Below are 13,317 nucleotides of genomic sequence, written 5' to 3'. Positions count from 1 at the left end.
ACTGTGGCCTTTAGCCAAACAAATCAAACCTCAGGACTTATTCTTTGCAAGCCTAATATTTATTCTATCAGTCTCTTTTGCCAAACTGCTAAGTTACCAGGACGTAAACACATCAACAATGGTTGTCAAGCAATGGTGGGGGACAACACAGACACACAAACACACACACACACACACAAACACACACACACACACACACACACACACACACAAAGGGCTTCTTTCAGTTTCTGTCTACCAAATCCACTCACAAGACTTTGGTCAGCCCAAGGCTATAGTAGAAAACACTTGCCCATGTATAGTCAACTTTGTTTGTAATTTCCTTTTTCTTATTCTGTTGAAGACATTTCTGGCCACCACATCATACCTCATGGGAAGATAATATCTGGATGACATTGACTTGCATTTATCATTCAATTCATTGATTGCTTTTATTATAGTTTTGCACAGCCAACATTTATTGTCTGTCAATGTTTTCTGTCTTTTATATTACAATTACTTGATGAGGATTTTGCCTTAAATTGCATGGTGGTATCCTTCAAATTAGGATGTCACAAACTTATCAGTACTCTCTGATAACATTTTCATATGGTTTATTCCCTCTATGGCTTGCGTCTCTTATGGAGGGGATCCATGCACTACTTTTTCAGTGAATTGGCCCATTTTAAAATTTTGTTCTTCTGATATATAGAATTTACCAATGCTTTTTGGGAACAGAACTGCAGCAGTTCTTATTTTATGTCCCTCTTCCAGTTTATTATCTATCCTGGTGTTGTTTTCATGCTTGCAAACTTGAGCAAGATAGTTATTGACCTCCTCCTTCTGCTGCAGATGTTGTTTCACTATCACAATACATACTTCATATGATGTCCATACATATTTAATACCATGACTACCAGCATTGCATAGGAAGTATAGCCTATCTACCTCTCCACTGATGCTGAAGTTTTCTGTAACACTGAGCAGCTTGCAAGTTCATATATCTATCTCACTGGGATCTTGCAGTGATGAGTTAAGAAAGCCATATGTGGGCATGGAACAGATACCGGGAAAGTGTTGTGAGTGACATGCTTGTTGTAAGCTAAGAATTCAGAAAACCAAACACTCTTGAGGTACTCATTTCTTGTCCTCTCCTTATTGATGGGTCCCTCATAACTAACACTCTCCTCTGGTCCAGTCCAAGATACTCATAACTTTCCAGAGTGTACATGTGTGTTTTGTGTGTGTGTGCACATGCGCGCACGTGCTTGTGTATGTATGTATGCTTTTTCTTTGAGTACTATCTAAGTTCCTTAAAAGAGTTCAAGCCAGTTGCTAACAAAATCACAAGACATTTTTGAGTTAACAGTTCCTAATGTTTGCAAATATATGCTTGAGTTAGTGTGTTAGATGAGATGTTGATGCACACTCTTAGATGTGTGTATCTATTTGTCTAAAGAATCTCAAATGAAGAATCTTTTTTATGACTTCATAGATTAGATTTAGAGAATCTACATCAATTTCTTTTGCTCTTTCTTTGGAAATAGTATTTCTAGGTTTTTGTGTCAATTTGTATGTATGCAAGCTATTTCTACATTGAACAATGTGTCCTTGTTTTCTTTTTATAGATGTGATAAATGGAGATTCAGCTGCTATTTCTAACATGTAGAGTCTTGAGTATCTTATGGTTCTCAGGGTATAAGACACACCCTTATTACTCCTGCATTGCTGATACAAATCTCACAGGTTTAATAGTTAATATTAAACCTTTTCTAATGTGTGTTCATGAGTGGCTGTGGCATGTGAACTAATGGAACCCATAGAAATTCTATTCTTTTATTTCATTATTTTATCTGTTTCAGTTATCTAACTGAAGCCATGCTGAAGCACCTGAGGCTATAGTAGAAGTCACTTGCCTAAGGTGCCACATAGTGGGACTGAACCTGGAATCATGTGGCTGGGAAACAAGCTTCTTACCACACACCATGGTGACCTGACAGAATTCTTACCACACAGCCACACCTGCACCTATGTTTCATATTTTTTTTTCTGTTTTGATGCATAAATTTATGGATCTCCATAGCATTGTTTCATTTTGTTAAAGATTTTGTTTATAGCTTCAGTTTCATTCCCTAATTAAGAGTGTTTTAAAGTGTACCACTCCAACGTATGAACATTATGACAAGTTCAATGATAGAGAAAACTGTATTGGTTATGTAATTTCAAGATAATATTTTTCTGTTAATATTAAAATTTAATAATTACTTTCAGAGGAACAATGTTTCAAATCTAGAGAGGGGCATACTTGATTCTGTCAATCTGAGTCCAGTACTGAGATTGATATAACACAAAAAAGATGAAAGGCAAATTTTAGGTTTGGCAAGATTTTAACTCAGAATGTAAAGATTTGTAACTTAAATATTGCAAGGCATTTTTTATATTCACTCTACAGATTCTGCCATCTACTGTCTTTGCGATGGTTCCAGCAATTTTAAGGGAAGAGGGACAATCGATTATATCAACTTCAGTACTTGAAAGATATTGTATTCTATCAAATCTGAAAGAATGAAAGCAAAGTTAACCTCAGTGGGAATTGAACTCAGAATGTAAAGAGTCAGAAGAAATGCCGCTAAGCATTTTGTCCAATGTGCTAACATTTCTGACAAATCAACACCTTATCCACTGCCATTATAAAAGAGGCACTTTTGGTATATTTTTGTCATGTTGTTGCAAAGACATGGTATTTTATTTTGCATTATTAATCAAAGTCTAAGTTTACTGGGTGTGTCTGTGCTGTATTGATGTACACTTTGGACTATGTAGGAAGTGTTTGCCTACTGAAATATAATTACTAATCTGTCACTTTATTTATCTATTTATTTTTTTGCTTGACTTGGATATTGCATTACTGACATTTTGAGAAAATGTGGTATTTACCTAAAATTTATCAGGAAGTTAAACTGAAATACAGTCAATAGCAGATTGAGTTGCAAATGGAAGTAGCAGTCCATATTACTTGTTCAATGCATAAAGTAACTGGTTGGCATTCTAAAATTTATTCTTGTTCATGTGGTTCCCATTTCAAGGAAGATAAAGAATTTTTACATGATATTTTCTACTGTTATGGTTTTATTAAAGTTGGATAGAACAGAGAAACTTAAATGTCAAAACGCATTGTTATATTATCTTAATTATGCCATGACAGCTTTCTTCTGAGAAGAAACACAAAATGTTATCATATAAAGACTATGCCAAGTATGACCTGTTAAATAGATTAAGCATTACTTGTATTGTATTAAATAGATTAAACATTATTTGTATTGTTAGTAGTTACATAAATGTCCATGTTTCTGAACTTTCATTGTTAAAGCATGTAATATCTTTTATACTGTATAAACATTGAAGCATATGTTGCTTAAAGGATGCTTTTGTGTCTTTGTTATCCCTTCGTGTTGTTGCAAAGAAAAATGTGAAAGTAATGTCTAATTTTCTCACTGCAAAAATAACTTAGAGCACTGTGATGCTATTTATATGAATTATAGTTGACTTCATCATTTAACCCCAAGATCACCTCTTGTTGAGCAAACCTATAATCAAAGGTGTTCCAGTTGTGCCCGCTCCATATTTTTTTACACAGTATATCTAGCACTACATTATCTAATGTGTTCTTTCTGTAAAATTGGCCAAATGTGATTTGAAAGAGACTTGGCAACTTTCTTGTAGGACAACATGACAACCACAGAGAGATTCCTTAGTTAGCTCAGTCTGGTTTAATTGGCATTGTTGTTTATTCCCAGAGCTATACTCATGAAGTTGACCTATGATCAGAGATATTTCAGCCATGACCATCCCATCATTTTACGAGTAAGTCTCTGACTATATGTATTATCCAATATGTCCTCTCTCAAGACAATAAGAACTGACTTGTGGTTCTAGCAGGCTGAATGGTTACTTAGAGACATCTCCATACTCAACTATAAACATAGGCCTTAGCCTGCAGTGAGGAATGCAATCCTTTTTTCAGCAGACAAAAAAAAAAAAAGAAAATCACCCATACACAGTTTCCTAGAAAATTCTGTGGATGTTTCGTCTACAAGGTTATCAGTCGCTATCTTCAATTCCATGAATGACATTTAACTGTTTTACTAATATTCATGCTATTTATAGTTATATTTCATTTTACAAATAATCAACTGTTTGTATCTTGACATTAAGCAAACAAAACAGACATTTTGTTTGCTAAATTTATTTATCCTATAATTGTCAGTACACATATAGGAAGGATAACATAATGATACAAATAAAATTATCTCATTTCAAAGTTATGTAAAATTACTATAGCTGTTCTGGCTGATAATATTCCCATTCAGAAGAGTTGAAGGAAAATATTACTTTCATCAAACTTAGTGATTAATTTTGCAAAACTTTTTTATTTTTCTCACTTGGGATTTTTGCATTGAAGGTGTAATTATTTATGATTAGACAGGAAGAATCAAACAAACAGGAAGAATCAAACAAATCTAGATAAAACAAAATCCTAGAAAAAAAATGAAGTTACAACATAGGGACACTGTTACATTTCTCTATATACACACACACACACATGCGCATGCCCTCACGCACACATAAGTGTATACTATAAGAATGTAAATAGAGTATACAATTAAATTGAAAACATATTCAAGGAATAAATGATTTTGCAAAGATCTTGATAGAGGAAAATCACTTTAGCGAATTTTATATGTTGAATTCATTGCAAACATTAGTTAATTACAGAGACTGTTCCTGTCATCTCATATCGAACATTCACATACAGATTTGTGTTCGTAACTTATGACAGATATATGTTTCTGCAAGCAAGAATACCTATATTTATGGCTAGAATTGGATTTCAAGCTTCTTCAGGTGATAGTCAGGAATGACAAACAAAATTACTATTGCATTTATACAAGCCAGTTTGCGTCAGTAGGTGATCTCTAGTGCACAAAGAAAACTTGTGAATTATTCTTTTGGTCAGTCTGTGTAATGTAAAATGCACTCATGCTGATACCATATAAGAGCACCTATGCCAGTGCTGTGTAAAAGCACCCAGTGCACTCTGTAAAATGGTTGGCATTAGAAAGGACATGCAGCCATAGAAACTATGTCAAAATAGAGATGAATCTTGGCAGCTCTTCAACTGGCTAGCTCATGTCAAACTGTCCAACCCATACCAGCATGTAAAACGAACGTTAAAAAAGATAAAGTAAAAGTTAATCAATGTGTTGCTATAACCTAAATTAGAATTTTATTGTAAATTCTATTCACATTTTTATAGTTTAATAATCATTATGATAGGTGGCAATTTTAATTCAAATTTTGATTTATTTCTGTAATTTTATTTATATTTAGTCTGACTGCAAGCTTAATTTGAAACTTTTCACAGCCTATTGTGGATTACCAACATACATGGGTAGGCCTATATAAACATAGTAGAAATGTTGTTTTTTTTTCACATTCTTTTATAGTTATGCCCCACAAAATCTTCAAATCCAATTTTCCTCCAAAATTGGTTTTCTTGCAGAAACAGAAACAGATAGGAAGTAACAAATTTATCATCTCATATTGAATGTCCATATTTAGTAAGACATGATGAGAACAATCTTAAAAATTAACTGTTAACCTCTTGAGTGATTTTGATCTATTGCAATCTTTGCTAAGACAGTTATTTTTTTGATATGCTTTCATTTCAATTATATATTCTAGTCACATTTTTATTGTTTAATAATTGCAGGCACAGGGATGGCTGTGTGGTAAGAAGTTTGCTTCCCAGCCACATGGCTCTGGGTTCAGTCCCACTGTGTAGCACCTTGGGCAAGTGTCTTCTTCTATAGCTTTGGGCTGACCAAATCCTTGTGAGTGGATTTGGTAGGCAGAAACTAAAAGAAGCTTGTCATATATATATATGACCGAGACCTTTGGAAATATGCTGTGCGTGAGAAGACTCGGCAAGACAAGTGACACCATAACCCGTGGCCTTTACCAGGGGTGTAGCAAGCCCACTTATGCGTACCTTTCCTTCTTGGACACAAAACACTGCTTGCGAAGACCTGTTGAGGCAAGTGAAATCGAAATTGAACCAAATTCGATGACTGGCACCTGTGCCAGTGGAGCGCTAAGAGCACTGTCCGAACGGGATCACTGCCAGAGCAGCTGTCTGGCTTCCGTGCTGCTGGCATGTAAAAAGCACCATTTGAGCGTGATCATTACCAGTGCTGCGTTACTGGTACTTGTGCCAGTGGCATGCGAACAAAACATTTGAGTGAGATCATTGCCAGTGCCACTGGACTGACTCCTGTGCAGGTGACATGTAAAAAAGACCATTTGAGCATGGCTGTTGCAAGTACCGCCACACTGGCCCTCTTGCCCTGGCAACTAAAAGCACCCACTACATTTTCGGAGTGGTTGGCGTTAGGAAGGGCGTCCAGCTGTAGAAACTCTGCCAGATCAGATTGGAGCCCAGTGCAGCCATCTGGTTCACCAGTCCTCAATCAAATTGTCCAACCAATGCTAGCATGGAAAGCGGACATTAAACAATGATGATGATGATGATATAGAAATATACATAAGCATGCATTATACATGCTTGTGTGTGTGTCTTTGTATCTGTGCTTGTCTACACCGCACTGCTTGAGAACTGGTGTTGGTGTGTTTACATCCACATAACTTAATGGTTTGGCAGAAAAGACTGATAGAATAAACACCAAGCTTATAAATAATAAAATAAAGTACTGGAGTAAATTTATTTGACTAAAACTCTGCAAGGTAGTACCCCAACATGGTCACAATCTAATGACTGAAACATGTAAAAAAATAAAAATGCTGTTTGATTTCATTTTGTAATTTGATATTAATATTTTCATAACTTATATAATCTCACCTATACCATTTAGATAATATTATCTCCCATTCTCGTTATTGTCACCACCCTCTCTCTGTTATAACCCTGAACTGCTATTTAAGTTCTTTTTCTTTAATATGTACCCTTAGTTTCATCTTAGTTTCATTCCCATTTCAAACCCTAATGAAATAAAGCTGACATAAAATAAAATCTAATAGAATGAACAACAGGGAGATACATGTATACTTTTCTACTCTAGGAACAAGGCTCAAATTTTTTGGATTTTGGAGAGGTGGGTGGGCAGTCGATTAGATCAACCCCGGCAACTGGTACTTAATTTATCGACCCTGAAGGGATGAAAGGCAAAGTTGACCTCGGTGGAATTTGAACTTAGGGAGACACATATATAGTTAACTCAAACATTATCTTACAGGTCGATAATGAACTAGACTGCTTAGCTGTTTTCTCTCTCCCACCCCTAACATGCTCACTAAAAGCCCTGTAAGCTATAAAGCTTTTCAATGCCCTACCCACTAACTAAATGTTTAATGTCATCCTAGCTTCACTTAGTTCTTTCATTCTAAGCCAGTCTCAGCTGGAATCAGGTTTGGCTTGCCCACTGTAATAAAGTGTTGTTCTTATATTGTTTGAAATGTTATGTATCATCTGAAGAAGGCAGTTTTTTTAGTTACGATGTAATGTACTCATTAATCTACTAAAGAAATCTGTTGGAAACAGCTGTAATGAAGTGACACGTATCCATTGTTTGTTATTTATTTTATGTGGCTATGTGGTAAGAAGCTTGCTTCCTAACCATATGGTTCCAGGTTCAGTCTTACTGCATGGCACCTTGGGCAAGTGTTTCTACTATAGCCTCAGGATGACCTAAGCCATGTCTGTGTTTGCCACCCTGCCCACAATCGCTTGACAACCGATGTTGGTGTATTTATGTCCCTGTAACTTAGCAGTTCTGCAAAGAGACTGATAGAATAAGTACTAGGCTTACAAAGAATAAGTCCTGGGGTTGATTTGTTCAACTAAAGGCAATGCCCCAGCATGGCTGCAATCAAATGACTGAAATAAGTAAAAACAAAAAAGAAAAGAATATATATATATATATATATATATATATATATATATATATATATATATTAATATTTCGTTTAGGCATAGTGATACTAATACCCTGGTGTTTAGAACTTAATATACATATGCTTCAGAGCAAAATATCAGTTGAGTACACAGCAGTAATAAGAAATGAGAATAACAAAGGAACAAACAATTATGCTATGAACTTCATTAGCTAAGAACTGTTTCTGCAATAAGATGCAATGCACTCACAGTTGAATGCTTGAGTGTATTGCATCTTATAGCAGAAACAGCAACATTATTGTTTATTTCTTTGTCATTTTAATTTGTGATATATATAACAAAAGACTGTTACTCTCAGTTTCACGTTTTATATATATATATATATATATATATATTGAGGGGTACCCAAAAGTAACCAGAAACGTTCTGTGTGTGACAAGCACTTCGTAGTTCAGGCTTCTGGCACCAGAAGCCACTTGGTGCAACCCTCAGGCATCAATCTACTGACCGATGGTGGTGTCTGATGTTGTACTGCCATGTGGTGCATCTCTGTTTTGTAGTGCTTCTCTCCTGTTCATCAATTTTTGTGATGGCTTCCATGAAATTCTATTTTCTGCTGGAGCAAAATTCAGCCAAAACAGTTGTCCTGCTTCAAATAGCTTACAAGGCTACTGCCATGAGCAAAACACAAGTTTATGAGTGGTTTTCACACTTTAGGAATAGTCACTTGTCACTTGGCGACCATCCTTGTTCAGAGTGATCACTGTCCTCCTAAATGAATGGAAACATCATGAAAATTCATGAACTGATATTGGAGGATCGTCACCTAACAATTGACGAACTTGTTCATATGACTGATGTGTCTTTGAACTCCTGCCAACGAATTTTGAGTGAGGAATTATGAATGAGAAGAGTTGCAGCAAAATTTGTACCTCGCTTACTCATGGAAGATCAAAAGCAGTCATGACTGAATGCATGTTGTGAACTGACAGAACAGTTGGAAGTTGATCTGGATCTTTTTTCAAAGGTCATCACTGGTGATAAAAGCTGGTGTTATGAAATTTGCAGATGTGGAAGAGGTGAAGAAAAAGACGATGGAGGCATTAAAAGTCATCACATTACAAGAGTTGCAGCACTGCTTCAGACAGTGGAAAACGAGTTTGGACCAATGCATTGTTTAAAATGTGCCTTGACTAATGCATTGCTTCAAAGAGAGAATACTTTGAAGACGATAAAAGTGTAAACATGTAAAACCAAGTGAATAAAATATTGCAAAAAAATTCTAGTTTTTTGGGGGTGTAAACACACCAACAGTGGTTTCAAACACCGGTGGGGAGACAAACACACACACACACACACACACATAAATATATGTATATATATATATATATATATATATATATATATATATATATATATATATATATATATGACAGGCTTCTTTCAGTTTCCGTCTACCAAATCCACTCACAAGGTTAGCCCGAGGCTATAGTAGAAGATATTTGCCCAAGGTGCCATGTAGAGGGACTGAACCTGGAACCATGTGGTTGAGAAGCAAGCTTTTTACCACACAGCCACACCTATGCCATAGTGTGAGATTGGTGTCTGGTGCGGCTCCCCAGCTTGCCAGCTCTGGGCAAACTGTCCAACCCATCACAGTTTGTTCCACTCATAGACAATGGACGATGATGATGAAAAGATAGCTAATGATAGAGTTTAATCAATAAAAATGAAATATTAATTTTGTTCATAGAAATCTTAGTTTATTCAAATAGATTATATACAGAAAAAAACTTATGACATCTCTAATTTCATCACTGATAATAGTTTTTAGATAAGTCCCCATTGCTGTAAAATACAATAATTTTCATGCTAAACTGTACTACAGAATATATCGATAGATTTTTTCATCAACACCGTATGTAGACAGGTATAAACACTGTGCGTCCATATACAAAATCTTTATGGGCAGAAAAAAAAATATCAGTTAGAGATAAATTTCAATGCGGTGTTTACACCAGTCCTCAGTCAAATCGTCCAACCCATGCTAGCATGGAAAGCGGACGTTAAACGATGATGATGATGATGATGATGATGTTGTGATTTGATCAGTGACTAAGTACCCGCTTTAACTGTCCATAGAAATGTTTATTAGAAACCCACTGTTACTAAGGATTTAAGTAAATTTATAGATCAATTTGCATATATCAGTTGCTGATGAAATTTCAACACTCAATTGAAACTAGTCCAGCTGCTCTTTTTTTCTCTTTTCATGAAAGTATCATGTGTACAAATAGGGTATATACAGGTGCCTATACGTTGAATGGTTACTAAAAATTTATAGATATATTTAGTAGTGTTTTCTGTAGTACACAATAATACTGAAACAAAACATTGTAAACACACAAGTAATTTATTGAAGTAATTTTTCCATCATTTCAATTTAATTCTGTAGGAAATGCACTTAATCACAGTTTATATTTATATGTTGAGTTTTATTTTGTGGGTGCTGAATTATATTTTGTTTTCTTTTCTACTTGGTGCCTTTAGTTAATACATAACTGAACACACAAACAATTTAACAAGTACACACATACAACGTTTAATAAAATACATAAGCTATAACTAAAAACAAACTATAGCTAAACAAAATATATTGGCTCAATATACAAATGACTGGATCACTCTGGTTTCCACAGAATTAAGTACAATAAAAGAAAAATATTTCACCATGCTTAAACTTAATGATATATCTTTTAAAATGCTTCTAATTCATTGCTTAATGAAAATATTTCTTTACTATGCTTCAGGTAAAAACAAAAATATATATTGAATCAAAAAGTTATTTCACTATGCTTTAATAGAAAATCTCCAAATTTTTAATAGTATTTTTGAAATAGATTTTCCTTTATAGAACTAGCAAAAGTGTATCTTTAACTGCTCTTTCTTCTATTTATTTTTTCTGCAGCTCACATACATATCTTTAATTCTCATTGCTAAAGCAATACCATTTCATTTGTATATATTTATATTCTTTTGGTTAATATCAATGGCTTGACATCAGTTTGTTTGCAACTTGCATAGATTTTCCTTGCACTTTTTAAATTTTCAATCTCGTATTATTAAATAAAGCAGTAATTGCCAGATTCTCTTTCACTCATTTGTACCTTAGAAGCAATGATGTTATTGACAAATATAACTTGTTTACTGCCTTGATTAAATTAGTTTGAAACCTTCTTAGGGTAAAGAACCCCTTCAATCATGAACGACCATGGGATTGTACCTAAAAAGTTACCCTCAGAAGCACAAGTTCAGACAAAGTTGTTTATTGAAGACCAGCAGTTGCCCATGCATACCAGCCTCCCATCTCCATACCACCAATGTTATCCAAGGGAAAGGCAAATGCCAATACAGCTTGGCACCAGTGATGTTGCAGTGAACTGGAGCAACATGAAACAAAGTATCTTGCTCAAGAACACAACACACAGTATGGTCTGGGAATTAAACTCACTATCTCATGATTGTGAGCCTGATACTCAAAACACTGCACCATACACCTTCTTAAATTGGCTAATTTTGTAGTAGTAGATGTAATTATTGTAATCCCTGACTGTGCAAACCTAGGAACAAAAGCATCCCAGCTTTAAAAACACTGGTTATCAGAATTATCTTCATCATTGTTTTAACATCTACATTTCAATGATTGCATGGGTCAGACAGAATTTATTGAGGCAGATTTCTTATGGCCAGATGCCTTCCCTGTTGCCAATCCTCATCTGTTTTGAAGTAAAGTAATGCAGGGTGTCTCCCAAAATTGACATCATTTGAAAAGTGAATTTCTGAGTAACTACATGCCCGAGGCAAACAAAATTAAATAGGCTTTATGTTGAACAATAAAAGATTTATTTATCAAAATTCGAACAAGAGATTCAGAGTGATGTAGATTTTACAACTGATTTCACAAAGCTTCCCAAATGTTCAGTATGTGCACTACCTGTGACACAATACATCATGTCCTAGTGGGACATGTTTTCACAAATGGAAAATGAGGAGCACTGCATGTATAATAATGAACATGTTAACAATTATAGCATGCTGTGATGGAAAGGAAATTCATTTACATATACATACATATGCTCTCACTAATGCACACATGAACACGTACACATATATACACACCTGCATACAAACATACACACACATGCATATATGATGAGCTTATTAGAGTTTCCATGTACTAAATCTACTCACAAGACTTAGGTCAGACCAGGGTTATGATAGAAGGAATAACAAATGTCTCAGATGCTGAACCTTATCAAGGAGATGACATGTGGTAAGACATACATGTGTAAGACATACATTGAAACATACATCCAAGTCATGGTAGCATGAAAGAAATGGCTGAAAAAATTATGAACATAAGTGATGAGATTCTGCACAGTTTTTGTCTACTAAATTTCCTTTCACAGGGTTAACTGAAGGTTATGGCAAAAGGCACTTGCCCAGTTGCTGTACAGTGGGATTGAACCTGGACAAATGTGGTTATAAAGTGAACTTCCAAATGACATCATACCTTTGACTTGTTGAAACAGTAAAATTCAGAGAAATTAATGATAGTCTGTTTTACTAAATGTCAGTAGAAAAATTCACATAGTGAAATAAGATATTTTGTTATAAGAAAGACAAATTTCAAGCTAATTTCTTATGTTATTTCATTGGTTTTGCATTGAAAACATTAGTTTGCATAGATTTATCCTGATTAAAATTATTAATGAGAGATAAAACAAATTCCCCTTTAATTTTGATTCAGTTTTAAAATCTCTTTGTAATGTAGGCCAGCAAGGGTATTAGTGATGGATGCTCAATCTGTTAGAATAAACACCGAATTTTCATCAGATAACACTTTACCATCTTAAGAAAAGAAGGAAACAAGGTATGACAATCACATAGAATGCCTTTGATCATAATTCTTCTTAATCAAGAGTTACCTGGGGTTAAGTGACAACAATAACTATTGAAAATCTTCTCTATGTCACTCTAACATTGAATAATATTTAACATATTAAAAAAATTTTATTGCTAGGAAAAGTTATTGATAATTTTGGTTTCTATTCTTCATAATCCCCCTAAGATTTTTAATTCTTTCTTTTCCTGGTTAAATGAAAAACGAATCAAATAATACAAAAGAATAATAAAAGCTTTTAACTTAATGTTATTATAGAAAATGAACAACTACACAACCCAACCTTAAAAGTAATTGCCAAATTACTAGCAATCATTACCATTTATTTTTTCCTCTTCACTTTTCTTGCTTTCTCATTTTCACTTATTTTTTTCTTCCCCCTCTCATTTTGCAGTACTCTGAT

The sequence above is a fragment of the Octopus bimaculoides genome, chromosome 3, assembly GCF_046866305.1.
Source record: "Octopus bimaculoides isolate indiv1 chromosome 3, ASM4686630v1, whole genome shotgun sequence".
NCBI lineage: Eukaryota > Metazoa > Mollusca > Cephalopoda > Octopoda > Octopodidae > Octopus > Octopus bimaculoides.
Note: the sequence above shows the minus strand (reverse complement) of the source record.